This window comes from Cibotium barometz, chromosome 12 (genome assembly GCF_041138505.1).
Source record: "Cibotium barometz isolate CiBa-2024 chromosome 12, ASM4113850v1, whole genome shotgun sequence".
Classification (NCBI taxonomy): domain Eukaryota; kingdom Viridiplantae; phylum Streptophyta; class Polypodiopsida; order Cyatheales; family Cibotiaceae; genus Cibotium; species Cibotium barometz.
This window is the reverse complement of record NC_141057.1, coordinates 18,035,757-18,052,427: the sequence shown is the minus strand read 5'-3', so window position 1 is coordinate 18,052,427 and position 16,671 is coordinate 18,035,757. Positions and strand designations below refer to the sequence as shown.

At 38.5% G+C, this 16,671-nt stretch overlaps 1 protein-coding gene across 2 annotated transcripts in view; it reads right to left on the bottom strand.

The window, feature by feature from the left end:
* The window catches only part of LOC147633145 (agamous-like MADS-box protein AGL11), a 339,941-nt gene that overhangs the window by 126,407 nt on the left and 196,863 nt on the right, over positions 1-16,671 (bottom strand). The gene's annotated exons all lie outside the window — the stretch shown is intronic.

Sequence of the window (16,671 nt, the reverse complement as noted above, 5' to 3'; positions counted from 1 at the left end):
CTTGCTGAAACAACCCTTAGGCTGGGTTAGTTGCTGCTTAAACCAAATGTGCTCCGGCAAGCAACCTTCATAGCACTTCCAAACTTTCATAAATATCTGTATCAAAAACTGTCCTCTGTGCAAATTGGTTTATATAGAAAAGTGTGGATGTGTGAGACTAGACAGAACAAGACTGAATGGATATCGTGTTGTGAAGCAGTGCTGAAGGTGCCAGCTCGTGTGTGTAAGCATAAGGGTTATTCTAACATGCAATGTAAGTTCCTGAAGCATGCTGGGTAGTATAAGCGTACGTTGGTGAATCGTGTCTTGAAGACCAGAGCGGTAAGAACTTCGTGAAGGAAATACTTGAAGTTCAGTTGGTTAGGCACAACCGTTGCTTTGATAGTCCCGAACCTGTATGCCCAACAGGGACAACATCCATAAGCAAGGACAGTAAGTTATGCGATAGTTTTTGGAAAGAACAACAAGAGAAGGATTTAGTGTCATTGACTGGCCACACGTGGAGATGGAGGTTAATGAACTTATGGTCACAGATATATATATATATATGTGACGAAATCCATGGCAAATCCATTACATTCTTGCTCCATCAAATTCTATATCACCTCATACTCTATTTGAACCCCGTTAATGCATAACTTTAAGGTCTCACACACATACAAATGCATGCATGCACATGTACATGCATGTATGCCCACGTGTCACCATCTGGTCAAACTTGACACTTTAGTGGTTTTGTATCGGTATCTTCCAGACATGCTATATGTCTATCCTCGATGCAATAAGCTTCTAGTGGCTGGCATCACACTAGTCTACAAGAGTCCTAGGATTAAATCTCACTTAGCTTCGTGACGCAAGGACTAGTGTCTACTAGAATACATTTAAACTACGTTGAGGAGATAAGAGAAGGTGACACAATTGCTTAGAACACACATTAACATTCCACAAAACTTGAAAGAGTCTATAAGCATTAGTATTTTAGAAAGGCCCAAGAGGTAGAGTACATGATGTAATATAGTGAGCTATTGACTCTCTAGACTATAGTCACCAGATAGTACAATGAGCTTCTGAACTAAGCGAGCTAAGACTCTGCATCGAAACTAAACTTCCACTTTAGAGTTGTAAGCTTACAACCATGAATTACACTCACTCCATCACTCTCTCTTGATCACTTCTACTTTTGTCCTCACACATGCATATCATCAGAATTCTCTTCATCACTATCCTCATCAATTGAGCTTAAAAGATTCCTCTTAATTGGGTTCCAATCACCATTGGTAAGAGTAACCTCATAGGAAGAATCGTAGCCACCTTGATTGAGCTGAGATTCAACTTCACTTTCATGATCATTGTTATGAGTGATCTCATAGGAAGAATCATAGCCAACTTGATTTGCGTAGGCATAAGCATCAAAATCCATTCCTTCTGTATGCCCTTGATGATCATACTCATAGTCTTCATCACATTGATCATTATCCATGCATGTTGAATCTTCATGATTGTCTCTAGCTCCATCGGAAGAATCTTCTTCCATTGCAAATACTATCATCAGTATTATATGAATTTTCATTCCCATAATAGCTTTCATGATCCTCACTATCATAATCATCCATGACTCAAAATAGTGTATCAGACCCAAAATTGGTCAACTATGGCCCCGGTACACCAGTACAAGATTTGATCGAACTTGTGATTTCGAGATCCGATTGAAGAGGTTGAAATCTTGTCGTGAAGCTAATTATGGGATAAGGATTTAATACCAATGATTGCTTTCAAAACAGCCCTAAGCCCTCTTGATTGAAATAGGATTTAGTACTATGCTCAATGCGGTCAAGAACTGCCAAAACACCAAATAAGCCGTATTTTGCTCAAAGGACTCCAAATTTGATGATATTTAGCCCTACACATCAACAATGGAGAGAAGAAATCATATACCACCCTAGATCCCACTTTGGATGAGCGCAAATCATATACCTCTCCGTTTTGAGATTTGTACCATTGTCTACTACACCACTCAAATGAATCTCGATTTGCATGACCTTTGGGTCATTAGAATGCTCTTGATGAGTAGATCAAGAATGTTTAAAAAAATCTAAAAAGTCAGTTGTCTCTATTAACCAAAGTTGACTAGTGAGAAAGTCAATCGCTTTAAGTTAACCAATGAAAAAATCAACCGCTTTTAGTTGACCGATGAAACGGTCTCCAAACTGGGCATGCTTAGGCTTGATGGAAAGCTCTTAATATGTAACTTCATGCTATATGATCACTTCTCCACTATCTCTAAGCATTTATGACTAGGGTAAGGTTTTGTACAATCTGCTCCAAAAACAGTGCGTTGAAAAATTCCAATGTTTATCGCGTTTGCAAATTTTGATTCAGGAGTTTTAATGCTTGTTAGAAAGCTCTTAAGTAGTGCTATCCAACACTCCAAAACCCTTCAAAACAGCCTATACCCTTGCATGGCAATCTCTTAATCCCATTCAAACATTGATTAAATCTTAGCTTTTCCTAATGCTAGCAAACCCATAAGCGTGCATCTACTAACCCACAAGCTTAAGCAAGCATAGAATGTAACATTCACAAACCCACAAGTTCATAGAGAGAGTCTATTAATGAATAACTCATTGCCAATGAAGTGGGCAAGGGCTTGCATCAATGGAGACTACACACACACACTACAAGCATGCATACACAAGAGAAAGAAAGAAGCATTCAACTAATCATAGATTAATCTACTTCAATGATGCTAAAACAGATTAAGAGAAAGAAGTGGAGCTATACTAGGTTTTCTTTGATGTAGGGTAACCACAAGGGATGCAGAATATGAATGGAAGAGGACCTCCTTGCGGTCCAATTGATCTCAAGCCCAATGATGAATGGAGGAAGACCGCCACATGCTTTAAATGTGGAGAGATGGGACACATATCTACATAATGTCCCTATGTTGGTGTGAGCAACAAGGAGATTGACCCTTTCCTAACTCCTTTGAAATAAAAATAAACTTCTTCATGCATCTTTCTATGCATAAACTCAAAATTGATGAGAATAACTCTTTTGAAATAAAAATAAATTTCTTTATACATCTTTCTATGCATAAAATCAAAATTTGATGAAAGTAACGCTTTTATAATAAAAAAATTTCTCTTATGCATCTATTTATGCATAAATTCAATTTTAATAAAAGTAATACTTTTGTAATAAAAAAATTCTTTTATGCATAAAAATCAATTTCAATGAAAGTAACACTTTTATAATCAAAATATTCCCAATGGTATCAGAGCGTGGTAGAGCCATTCCTTCTCTAGCTACCATGTTGATATCATATATCCCATATATGATGAAAGGGTTAAAAATACCCTTATTCTAAAGGGCTAATTAAGCCCATGGCCCCATTAACCCTCCAACTTTATGGTGGTATGCATGGTTTGACGAGGCAAGGAGGGCCCCAATCTGCAGCTATGTGTCTGCATGTGTTTGCTTTTTGTGTGCACTCAATTTTTACATGGTATCAAACCTTGATTGTGCCCCACTCTCTATCATCATCATCAAGCACCTGCATTGCGCTCAAGCTATCGGATGGACAAGCTAAGATTTTGAGCCTTTGAGCCTACTACGGGCCCTTGAGCCAAGTTATAGAGCCAAAACAAGTATTCGTCACCTCTGATCCCACACATCCACAAACATATGAGCCAAGCTATTTGGTTGATATGTCACCCCTATCGTAGTGTGAACATGGAGCAAAGTTAGACGGTGGGGGGTGTTGGAAATTGTTCCTTCTTTAATTGACATGTGGATATCGTATATCTCATATATGATGAAAGGGTCAAACAATACCCTTAGTATAAAGGGCTAATTAAGCCCATGTCACCCGTAACACATATTTGATGAAAGGGTAAAAAATCACCGTAGTATAAAGGGCTAATTAGGCCCATGTCCCCCTTTACCCTACACCTTCATGGTGGTGTGCATGGGTTTGAGGAGGGCCCCTCATGTGTCTCGGGCCGCTTTCCATGTGTACTATATGTGTCCTCAATCTCTTATGGTACACTACTTATGAGCATCAGGTAGCTAGTTTTATCCTTTTTTTGAGCTCTTGGCGAGCTCATTTAGCACTTCTTGAGCAACAACCCCCTTCCAACTAGCTAGTTTCACCTCTATGTGAGATACCTTAGTGGCTGCCTTGCAAGCATCTATTATATATACACATGCATTTATGTATGTATCCATATATCTATGTAAATTTGAATACGTATGTATGTATGTATACATACATAGTTTATATGCACACAAACATTTGTACATATTTATATATTGATATGATGTATGTATATGTATATTTGTATGTGTGTTTGTATTCATAAATACATATATATGTAGATATATATCTACCTACATGTCTATGTACATATGTATGTATACATATATGTGTGTATATATGTGTATTTACACACACACATATATGTGTGTATATATGTGTATTTACACACACACATACACACATCAAAAAGTTTGGGATAATACCAAATTGGCATTATATAATCCAATCTATGTCAAAATGTGTGCTATATCACAACTTTACGCATACATTGTTTTGTGGAAATTTACCTCAAGTAAAATAATTATAATTCATTACCATATTCTTTAATCTTTATATCTAAATACCATTCTCTCTTGATATTTTTTGTTTAGATAATAAGAATCCTTAGCTAGCTAGATGATCAATGCAAACATTTCTTACATGAAAACCCTCTTAATCTTATTTAAAAGCTAAGTCCTTTGAGCTTACCTCAAGGTCGTTACTAACTAGCAAGATGCCATGCTTAATACCCTCGATCTTCATGCAAAACCTTATTCAGTCTGATTTTCTCTGGGTCAAATTATATGGTGGTTCCTCTTCTTGTAGAATTTATGCTTGTGTAAAAAGTTATGTAATATGTTATTGCTAACCATATGTCAAAATTCTGACCAGATATCAAAATTTTGCAATGGAGTCTGGAAAATTTTTCATTTTCTGCTGCAAAAAATTGGGAGGTTATCTAACTTTTCGAGAGGAGTTAGAAAACACCCATCGTCGAAATTTCGGTCCCGGAACCATTTTCCCATAGTGAGTCAATATGGGAAACATGTAAATTTTAGGCGATTTTTGATCCTGAAAAATACACTATTTTTTTAGCCTAATGTGTTCGAGGGGGTTCAAAATGGGTTCTGGCAAAGCTTGAGCCAACTTGAAAATTTTTGGATTTTTTTGAAAAAAAAAACTTAAAACTTGACCTTATGCACTTGCGGTCAGGACATCATATACACTGCCATAGGGTCTAGGGCACCTTCTAGAGTACCTATGAGAGTACCTATGAAGGAAAGTGGGACCCAATCGGTAGGAAATTTTACAGATATTGCTGAAACCTTTTCCGAATCCCAATCTGATACCCTTTCCTGGACAACTAGCTCATTGTCTATGGACAATATAGGGCCGTCTAATAGTCATCCCTTAGCCCCAAATAGGACACCCACAAGATCTTTTAATCCATTTGAAGCCGACATCATGGGGTTACCACTCAATGTGAGACTTCAATATGTCTACATGAATGCTCAAGGAGCTGAGATCTTTAGGGATTCACAACAACGGTATCTCGTTAAGATTGCAGACTTTTTCTCAGAGCTTGATAGAGCATCTCTAGTCAATGACCAGGGTAACATGTACATGGGTGGAGATGGTGTTCGCTACGAAGTCACCTATCATCCAGAGAATGTAGACAAATTAGGAGAGCTCTCTAAGAGTGAGTTTCTAGATTTATCAAAGCCTTCCGGAGCAAGGGAGTCTAGAGATGATTGGCTCATTGAGCCCGACATGCTTGGACCCACCATCCAATGCCCAGTCCTCAAAGCCATCCATAGATGATTTACTTTTTGTAGATCTAAATTTGGAAAGGGACAGGAGAGGCAAGAGCAAAATGGATCAGGGGGCTGAGAACCAATGGGAGTTTGTATGACAAATTCGAGTGACAAAGGTCTTTCAAGATGACCCACTTCAAGAGGTCTATAAGGACTCTTTAGAAGGATATTATGCCACAACTAGATCTTCCTCTAGCACTTGTGGTGGTAGTCGAGAAGCTTTCAAGATACAAGAACCAAATCGTTGATAAATGGGCCAATGAATACCAAACCTTAGATTGGAAGGAGATTCGTGAGCTCACGTGGAGAGGACAACCATTATTCATGGAAGTGCTCTCACAACAACTAATACAGCTAAACTACGAGAGACAGCCTTTCTTGGAGAAACTGTTGCTCCTCCCCTACGAGAGTTCACTAGAGAGGGACCCTCAACATCAAAGTGGACCATTTCAAGTAGCCCAACTCTAGCACATTGGGAAATATACATTTACTAAAAAACGTTCAAAAAAGTCTTCTCTTCAATGACATTTAACTTCACACATACTACCCAAGAAAAAAAAAACCAAAGAGCTATTCTCTTCAATAACATGCAATTGCACATATACTACCCATGAAAAGATGTTTAGAAAAGTCTTCTCTTCAATGGCATACAACTTCACACATACTTTAAGACACTACATATGCACTCAATATAATCTTATGTCTTAGTCGTTGGAACTTTTCACACTTAGACGTCGATCCTTAGTAGCCCATGGCACATGGGTGACGAGATTAGCCTAATTTGAGGAGGATGGGAGGAGAAGGGTGGTAGTATATTTTTCTATTCATACAACATACCCTACCCTTGTCAGCATCCGTAGTAGGGACACAAATGTTGCATGGGGGACCGAAACTGTCTAGGGAAAGTACTCTAACCTAGGACCTCTTCATTCCTAGTCTAACACTATAGCCACTTCATCACATGGTTTCCTTTGAAAGCCTTGTTTTGAATTTAAATATCATATTTTCAGGTCCACACTTTGTTGGTTGGTAGGTCGAAAAAATGATTAGTCAATGATGGGACCATGTGGGGGATGCACCTTTTGCTAGGGGCATGCAAGATCGAGAAGATTCCCCATCCAAAGGATTATATGACCTTCAAGAAGCCATGGATTTCCCAACACTAATCTTGGCACATGACTACCATTAGCTTTCATTGAGTCTTTTCCCAAGTAATAGATTTCTAAAAGGACCATTACATATGCAATGTTTCAAAAACCTTATAAATGAGGCTAATAAGAAGTCTAAGCTTCCTCTCTTTTTAATTTGTGTTCCTTTTTTTGTTTATACGGCATCCTCCTTTGAGACACTCATAAAATAAAGTAGAATGGAGGCATCTCACATTTAAGCATATGTTCATTATCATTGGGCCAAAAAAACATTCTTCCAAAGAGCGGACTTAGATTCTTGAAATCAAACAATATCCTTTTTCTTTATAAAATTATTTTGTGCATGTTGCCAAGATTGTCTATTGAGCTATGTTTTCTTTACTTTTCATAAAACTTACAATTTTTTAAACTACAAGAAACTTCTCATCAAGAAAGTGTGAAGTTCTAGGTAGGGTTGGTATGTGAGAGTGACACCTGAAAGATAACCAACAATAGAGCCTAGGAAGGCCTTATATAGTGGGGGCCTAGCCACAAGCACAACCTCCATATTGGGGGCTTTCTCTTTTAATTATCTTTAACTCAAGTAATGGGAGGGGCGCATGGATTAAAAACAACATGCTAGTGTACAAAGTTAGAGAAAAATTTGATTTCCTTTTCTGATTATATGAGGTAGTAGGGCTAACATATGACTTGATCCCAACATGCAAGTAGTTCAAATGACATTATGTGTACACATGTTGGCACACTTTCCTTCTCTAGCTACATCATATATACCATATACATTCTGTCTCTAATAAGGCCCTTGGCCCCCTCTATCCCCCAACCTTATGGTTGGAAACACAAGATCAAGGAAGTGGGGACTCTCGACCATGTTTGAGCGACTGCTTGTCACGTGTGTGCTTCATGTGTGCTTAATCTCTAACATGGTATCAGAGCGTGGTAGAGCCGTTCCTTCTCTAGCTACCATGTTGATATCATATATCCCATATATGATGAAAGGGTTAAAAATACCCTTATTATAAAGGGCTAATTAAGCCCATGGCCCCATTAACCCTCCAACTTTATGGTGGTATGCATGGTTTGACAAGGCAAGGAGGGCCCCAATCTGCAGCTATGTGTCTGCAGCTATGTGTCTGCATGTGTTTGCTTTTTGTGTGCACTCAATTTTTACATGGTATCAAACCTTGGTTGTGCCTCACTCTCTATCATCATCGTCAAGCACCTACCTTGTGCTCAAGCTGTCGGATGGACAAGCAAAGATTCTAAGCCTTTGAGCCTACTATGGGCCCTTGAGCCAAGTTATAGAGCCAAAACAAGTATTCATCACCTCTGATCCCACACATCCACAAACGTATGAGCCAAGCTATTTGGTTGATATGCCGCCACTATCGTAGTGTGAACGTGGAGCAAAGTTAGACGGTGGGGGGTGTTGGAAATCGTTCCTTCTATAACTGACATGTGGATATCGTATATCTCATATATGATGAAAGGGTCAAACAATACCCATAGTATAAAGGGCTAATTAAGCCCATGGCACCCTTAACACATATATGATGAAAGGGTAAAAAATAACCGTAGTATAAAGGGCTAATTAGGCCCATGTCCCCCTTTACCCTACACCTTCATGGTGGTGTGCATGGGTTTGAGGAGGGCCCCTCATGTGTCTCGGGCCGCTTTCCATGTGTACTATATGTATCCTTAATCTCTTATGGTACACTACTTATGAGCATCAGGTAGCTAGTTTTATCCTTTTTTTGAGCTCTTGGCGAGCTCATTTAGCACTTCTTGAGCAACAACCCCCCTTCCAACTAGCTAGTTTCACCTCTATGTCAGATACCTTAGTGGCTGCCTTGCAAGCATCTATTATATACACACATGCGTTTATGTATGTATCCATATATCTATGCAAATTTGAATATTTATGTATGTATGTATACATACATAGTTTATATGCATACAAACATTTGTACATATTTATATATTGATATGATGTATGTATATGTATATCTGTATATGTGTTTGTATTCATAAATACATACATATGTAGATATATATCTACCTACATGTCTATGTACATATGTATGTATACATATATGTGTGTATATATGTGTATTTACACACACATATATGTGTGTGTACATATGTGTATTTACACACACACATACACACATCAAAAAGTTTGGGATCATACCAAATTGGCATTATATAATCCAATCTATGTCAAAATGTGTGCTATATCACAACTTTACGCATACATTGTTTTGTGGAAATTTACCTCAAGTAAAATAATTATAATTCATTACCATAGTCTTTAATCTTTATATCTAAATACCATTCTCTCTTGATATCTTTTGTTTAGATAATAAGAATCGTTAGCTAGCTAGATGATCAATGCAAACATTTCTTACATGAAAACCCTCTTAATCTTATTTAAAAGCTAAGTCTTTTGAGCTTTCACCTCAAGGTCGTTACTAACTAGCAAGATGCCATGCTTAATACCCTCAATCTTCATGCAAAACCTTATTCAATGTGATTTTCTCTGGGTCAAATTATATGGTGGTTCCTCTTCTTGTAGAATTTATGCTTGTGTAAAAAGTTATGTAATATGTTATTGCTAACCATATGTCAAAAATCTGACCAGATATCAAAATTTTGAAATGGAGTCTGAAAAATTTTTCATTTTCTGCTGCAAAAAATTGGGAGGTTATCTAACTTTTCGAGAGGAGTTAGAAAACACCCATCGTCGAGATTTCGGTCCCGGAACCATTTTCCCATATGGGAAACTGGTAAATTTTAGGCGATTTCTGATCCTACAACATACCCTACCCTTGTCAGCATCCGTAGTAGGGACACAAATGTTGCATGGGGGACCAAAACTGTCTAGGGAAAGTACTCTAACCTAGGACCTCTTCATTCCTAGTCTAACACTATAGCCACTTCAGCACATGGTTTCCTTTGAAGGCCTTGTTTTGAATTTAAATATCATATTTTTAGGTCCACACTTTGTTGGTTGGTAGGTCGAAAAAATGATTAGTCAATGATGGGACCATGTGGGGGATGCACCTTTTGCTAGGGGCATCCAAGATCGAGAAGATTCCCCATCCAAAAGATTATATGACCTTCAAGAAGCCATGGATTTCCCAACACTAATCTTGGCACATGACTACCATTAGCTTTCATTGAGTCTTTTCCCAAGTAATAGATTTCTAAAAGGACCATTACATATGCAATGTTTTAAAAACCTCATAAATGAGGCTAATAAGAAGTCTAAGCTTCCTCTCTTTTTAATTTGTTTTCCTTTTTTTGTTTATACGGCATCCTCCTTTGAGACACTCATAAAATAAAGTAGAATGAAGGCATCTCACATTTAAGCATATGTTCATTATCATTGGGCCAAAAAAACATTCTTCCAAGAGCGGATTTAGATTCTTGAAATCAAACAATATCCTTTTTCTTTATAAAATTATTTTGTGCATGCTGCCAAGATTGTCTATTGAGCTGTGTTTTCTTTTCTTTTCATGAAACTTACAATTTTTTTAACTACAAGAAACTTCTCATCAAGAAAGTGTGAAGTTCTAGGTAGGGTTGGTATGTGAGAGTGACACCTGAAAGATAACCAGCAATAGAGCCTAGGAAGGCCTTATATAGTGGGGGCCTAGCCACAAGCAAAACCTCCATATTGGGGGCTTCCTTTTTTAATTATCTTTAACTCAAGTAATGGGAGGGGCGCATGGATTAAAAACAACTTGCTTGTGTACAAAGTTAGAGAAAAAATTGATTTCCTTTCTGATTATATGAGGTAGTAGGGCTAACATATTACTTGATCCCAATATGCAAGTAGTTCAAATGACATTATGTGTACACATGTTGGCATATACATTCTATCTCTAATAAGGCCCTTGGCCCCCTCTATCCCCCAACCTTATGGTTGGAAACACAAGATCAGGGAAGTGGGGACTCTCGACCATGTTTGTGCGACTGCTTGTCACGTGTGTGCTTCATGTGTGCTCAATCTCTAACATGGTATGAGAGCGTGGTAGAGCCATTCCTTCTCTAGCTACCATGTTGATATCATATATCCCATATATGATGAAAGGGCTAAAAATACCCTTATTATAAAGGGCTAATTAAGCCCATGGCCCCATTAACCCTGCAACCTTATGGTGGTATGCATGGTTTGACGAGGCAAGGAGGGCCCCAATCTGGAGCTATGTGTCTGCATGTGTTTGCTTTTTGTGTGCACTCAATTTTTACATGGTATCAAACCTTGGTTGTGCCCCACTCTCTATCATCATCGTCAAGCACCTGCCTTGTGCTCAAGCTGTTGGATGGACTAGCTAAGATTTTGAGCCTTTGAGCCTACTATGGGCCCTTGAGCCAAGTTATAGAGCCAAAACAAGTATTCGTCACCTCTGATCCCACACATCCACAAACATATGAGCCAAGCTATTTGGTTGATATGTCGCCCCTATCGTAGTGTGAATGTGGAGCAAAGTTAGACGGTGGGGGGTGTTGGAAATCGTTCCTTCTTTAACTGACATGTGGATATCGTATATCTCCTATATGATGAAAGGGTCAAACAATACCCTTAGTATAAAGGGCTAATTAAGCCCCTGGCACCCGTAACACATATATGATGAAAGGGTAAAAAAATAACCGTAGTATAAAGGGCTAATTAGGCCCATGTCCCCCTTTACCCTACACCTTCATGGTGGTGTGCATGGGTTTGAGGAGGGCCCCTCATGTGTCTCGGGCCGCTTTCCATGTGTACTATATGTGGCCTCAATCTCTTATGGTACACTACTTATGAGAATCAGGTAGCTAGTTTTATCCTTTTTTTGAGCTCTTGGCGAGCTCATTTAGCACTTCTTGAGCAACAACCCCCCTTCCAACTAGCTAGTTTCACCTCTATGTCAGATACCTTAGTGGCTGCCTTGCAAGCACCTATTATATATACACATGCGTTTATGTATGTATCCATATATCTATGCAAATTTGAATACGTATGTATGTATGTATACATACATAGTTTATATGCACGCAAACATTTGTACATATTTATATATTGATATGATGTATGTATATGTATATTTGTATATGTGTTTGTATTTATAAATACATACATATGTAGATATATATCTACCTACATGTCTGTGTACATATGTATGTGTGTATATATGTGTATTTACACACACACATACACACATCAAAAAGTTTGGGATAATACCAAATTGGCATTATGTAATCCAATCTATGTCAAAATGTGTGCTATATCACAACTTTACGCATACATTGTTTTGTGGAAATTTACCTCAAGTAAAATAATTATAATTCATTACCATATTCTTTAATCTTTATATCTAAATACCATTCTCTCTTGATATTTTTTGTTTAGATAATAAGAATCCTTAGCTAGCTAGATGATCAATGCAAACATTTCTTACATGAAAATCCTCTTAATCTTATTTAAAAGCTAAGTCCTTTGAGCTTTCTTCTCAAGGTCGTTACTAACTAGCAAGATGCCATCCTTAATACCCTCGATCTTCACGCAAAACCTTATTCAGTGTGATTTTCTCTGGGTCAAATTATATGGTGGTTCCTCTTCTTGTAGAATTTATGCTTGTGTAAAAAGTTATGTAATATGTTATTGCTAACCATATGTCAAAATTCTGACCAGATATCAAAATTTTGCAATGGAGTCTGGAAAATTTTTCATTTTCTCCCACAAAAAATTGGGAGGTTATCTAACTTTTTGAGAGGAGTTAGAAAACACCCATCGTCGAAATTTCGGTCCCGGAACCATTTTCCCATAGTGAGTCAATATGGGAAATTGGTAAATTTTAGGCGATTTTTGATCCGAAAAAATACACTATTCTTTTAAGCCTAATGTGTTCGAGGGGGTTCAAAATGGGTTCTAGCAAAGCTTGAGCCAACTTGAAAATTTTTGGATTTTTTTTGAAAAAAAAACTTAAAATTTGACCTTATGCACTTGCGATCGGGACGTCATATAGACACTGCCATAGGGTCTAGGGCACCTTCTAGAGTACCTACGAGAGTACCTACAAAGGAAAGTGGGACCCAATCGGTAGGAAATTTGGCAGATATTGCTGAAACCTTTTCCGAATCCCAATCTGATACCCTTTCCTGGACAACTAGCTCATTGTCTATGGACAATATAGGGCCGTCAAATAGTCATTCCTTAGCCCCAAATAGGACACACACAAGATCTTTTAATCCATTTGAAGCCGACATCATGGGGTTACCACTCAATGTGAGACTTCAATATGTCTACACGAATGCTCAAAGAGCTGAGACCTTTAGGGATCCACAACAACGGTATCTCCTTAAGATTGCAGACTTTTTCTCAGAGCTTGATAGAGCACCTCTAGTCAATGACCAGGGTAACATGTACATGGGTGGAGATGGTGTTCGCTACGAAGTCACCTATCATCCAGAGAATGTAGACAAATTAGGAGAGCTCTCTAAGAGTGACTTCCTAGATTTATCAAAGCCTTCCGGAGCAAGGGAGTCTAGAGATGATTGGCTCATTGAGCCCGACATGCCTGGACCCACCATCCAATGCCCAGTCCTCAAAGCCATCCATAGATGATTTACTTTTTGTAGATCTAAATTTGGAAAGGGACAGGAAAGGCAAGAGCAAAATGGATCAGGGGGCTGAGAACCAATGGGAGTTTGTACGACAAATTCCAGTGACAAAGGTCTTTCAGGATGACCCACTTCAAGAAGTCTATAAGGACTCTTTAGAAGGATATTATGCCACAACTAGATTGCCAGAGCTAGATCTTCCTCTAGCACTTGTAGTGGTAGTCGAGAAGCTTGCTGGATATAATAACGGAATCGTTGATAAATGGGCAAATGAATACCAAACCTTAGATTGTAAGGAGATTCGTGAGCTCACGTGCAGAGGACAACCATTATTCATGGAAGTGCTCTCAGAACTAATACAGCTAAACCAGGAGAGACAACCTTTCTTGGAGAAACTGTTGCTCCTCCCCTATGAGAGTTCACTAGAGAGGGACCCTCAACATCAAAGTGGACCATTTAAAGTAGCCCAACTCTAGCACATTGGGAAAAATACATTTACTTCAAAAAAGTCTTCTCTTCAATGACATTCAACTTCACACATACTACCCAAGAAAAAAAAAACCAAAGAGTTGTTCTGTTCAATAACATGCAATCGCACATATACTACCCATGAAAAGATGTTTAGAAAAGTCTTCTCTTCAATGGCATACAACTTCACACATACTTTAAGACACTACATATGCACTCAATATAATCTTATGTCTTAGCCGTTGGAACTTTTCACACTTAGACGTCGATCCTTAGTAGCCCATGGCACATGGGTGATGAGATTGGCCTAATTTGAGGAGGATGGGAGGAGAAGGGTGGTAGTATATTTTTATATTCATACAACATACCCTACCCTTGTCAGCATCCGTAGTAGGGACACAAATGTTGCATGGGGGACCGAAACTGTCTAGGGAAAGTACTCTAACCTAGGACCTCTTCATTCCTAGTCTAACACTATAGCCACTTCAGCACATGGTTTCCTTTGAAAGCCTTGTTTTGAATTTAAATATCATATTTTCAGGTCCACACTTTGTTGGTTGGTAGGTCGAAAAAATGATTAGTGAATGATGGGACCATGTGGGGGATGCACCTTTTGCTAGGGGCATCCAAGATCGAGAAGATTCCCCATCCAAAAGATTATATGACCTTCAAGAAGCCATGGATTTCCCAACACTAATCTTGGCACATGACTACCATTAGCTTTCATTGAGTCTTTTCCCAAGTAATAGATTTCTATAAGGACCATTACATATGCAATGTTTTTAAAACCTCATAAATGAGGCTAATAAGAAGTCTAAGCTTCCTCTCTTTTTAATTTGTTTTCCTTTTTTTGTTTATACGGCATCCTCCTTTGAGACACTCATAAAATAAAGTAGAATGGAGGCATCTCACATTTAAGCATATGTTCATTATCATTGGGCCAAAAAAACATTCTTCCAAAGAGCGGACTTAGATTCTTGAAATCAAACAATATCCTTTTTCTTTATAAAATTATTTTGTGCATGTTGCCAAGATTGTCTATTGAGCTATGTTTTGTTTACTTTTCATGAAACTTACAATTTTTTAAACTACAAGAAACTTCTCATCAAGAAAGTGTGAAGTTCTAGGTAGGGTTGATATGTGAGAGTGACACCCGAAAGATAACCAACAATAGAGCCTAGGAAGGCCTTATATAGTGGGGGCCTAGCCATAAGCACAACCTCCATATTGGGGGCTTTCTCTTTTAATTATCTTTAACTCAAGTAATGGGAGGGGCGCATGGATTAAAAACAACATGCTAGTGTACAAAGTTAGAGAAAAAATTGATTTCCTTTCTGATTATATGAGGTAGTAGGGCTAGCATATTACTTGATCCCAACATGCAAGTAGTTCGAATGACATTATGTGTACACATGTTGGCACACTTTCCTTCTCTAGCTACATCATATATAACATATACATTCTGTCTCTAATAAGGCCCTTGGCCTCCTCTATCCCCCAACCTTATGGTTGGAAACACTAGATCAGGGAAGTGGGGACTCTCGACCATGTTTGTGTGACTGCTTGTCGCGTGTGTGCTTCATGTGTGCTCAATCTCGAACATGGTATCAGAGCGTGGTAGAGCCGTTCCTTCTCTAGCTACCATGTTGATATCATATATCCCATATATGATGAAAGGGTTAAAAATACCCTTATTATAAAGGGCTAATTAAGCCCATGGCCCCATTAACCCTCCAACTTTATGGTGGTATGCATGGTTTGATGAGGCAAGGAGGGCCCCAATCTGCAGCTATGTGTCTGCATGTGTTTGCTTTTTGTGTGCACTCAATTTTTACATGGTATCAAACCTTGGTTGTGCCTCACTCTCTATCATCATCATCAAGCACCTGCCTAGTGCTCAATTTGTCGGATGGACAAGCCAAGATTGTAAGCCTTTGAGCCTACTATGGGCCCTTGAGCCAAGTTATAGAGCCAAAACAAGTATTCGTCACCTCTGATCCCACACATCCACAAAGGTATGAGCCAAGCTATTTGGTTGATATGTCGCCACTATCGTAGTCTGAACGTGGAGCAAAATTAGATGGTGGGGGGTGTTGGAAATCGTTCCTTCTCTAACGGACATGTGGATATCGTATATCTCATATATGATGAAAGGGTCAAACAATACCCATAGTATAAAGGGCTAATTAAGCCCATGGCACCCTTAACACATATATGATGAAAGAATAAAAAATAACCATAGTATAAAGGGCTAATTAGGCCCATGTCCCCCTTTACCCTACACCTTCATGGCGGTGTGCATGGGTTTGAGGAGGGCCCCTCATGTGTATTGGGCCGCTTTCCATCTGTACTATATGTGTCAATCTCTTATGGTACACTACTTATGAGCATCAGGTAGCTAGTTTTATCCTTTTTTTGAGCTCTTGGCGAGCTCATTTAGCACTTCTTGAGTAACAACCCCCCTTCCAACTAGCTAGTTTCACCTCTATGTGAGATATCTTAGTGGCTGCCTTGCAAGCATCTATTATATATACACATGCGTTTATGTATGTATCCA